We start from the raw sequence: 234 nt of genomic DNA, 5'->3' as shown, positions 1-234 counted from the left end.
GGCACAGAGACGGAGGAGTGAGAATACGTGAGGACCCCAAGGTCAGTGAAGAAGGAGTCGGGGAGGATGAGCTCCAGGCGCTGGAGCAGAGAGTCCCCTGGGTCGTGGTGCAGATCATGGTGAAGCAGGTTGTGCCCCTGCAGCCCATGGTTGGGGTGTAGATGCTCACCATGGGGCAGAGGACCCCACACCGTGTGGGTGGGTGCCTGAATGGGGCTGTAGCCCGTGAGAACT

This window comes from Apaloderma vittatum, unplaced genomic scaffold, assembly GCF_000703405.1.
Source record: "Apaloderma vittatum isolate BGI_N311 unplaced genomic scaffold, ASM70340v1 scaffold9510, whole genome shotgun sequence".
NCBI classification, from domain to species: Eukaryota; Metazoa; Chordata; class Aves; order Trogoniformes; family Trogonidae; genus Apaloderma; species Apaloderma vittatum.
Note: the sequence above shows the minus strand (reverse complement) of the source record.